The sequence below is a fragment of the Octodon degus genome, unplaced genomic scaffold (assembly GCF_000260255.1).
Source record: "Octodon degus isolate 3935 unplaced genomic scaffold, OctDeg1.0 scaffold00014, whole genome shotgun sequence".
NCBI lineage: Eukaryota > Metazoa > Chordata > Mammalia > Rodentia > Octodontidae > Octodon > Octodon degus.
The window spans coordinates 15,105,051-15,105,580 of record NW_004524590.1 but is presented as its reverse complement, the minus strand read 5'-3'; positions in this window follow the sequence as shown (position 1 = coordinate 15,105,580).

Sequence of the window (530 nt, the reverse complement as noted above, 5' to 3'; positions counted from 1 at the left end):
TTGCTCATATATAAAATATAAATTTGCTGCCTTAAGGAATATGAATGATGAACTAACCTTGGTACTGGCTAGTGTGCATTCATTTCCTGCTTCCAGAAATATCCTCTTATAAAGGATAAGGGACTTTAAACATTTTCAGCCATGGTTGTATTTTGTACACTACAAATGCATCCCTAGTGTTTTCCAAATGCTAAAAACAAGTCCCAAGACAAGCATGATATGTATAATGCTATTACTTCAAAAAAATTGAAAATTCAGATTCAGATGGGATAGATAAATTATCAAGCAGAATGTAAATGATATAAACAGAATTTGCACAAAGCTGTGGTTTTCTAGAATTGCTGTTATGACACTATGTTCCTCCTTCTTTGATTAAAATTCCCATTGTACATTTGTGATCCCTGAAATGGAAAAGGCCCAGGTCACCTAAGTCATTCAGTTTGACCTCCAGTTTGTGACTTTCCTGCCTGTGTTTAACTTCTGTTTTTGGGTATTTAAAATCTAGTTGAACATTCAAATGACAATTAGAA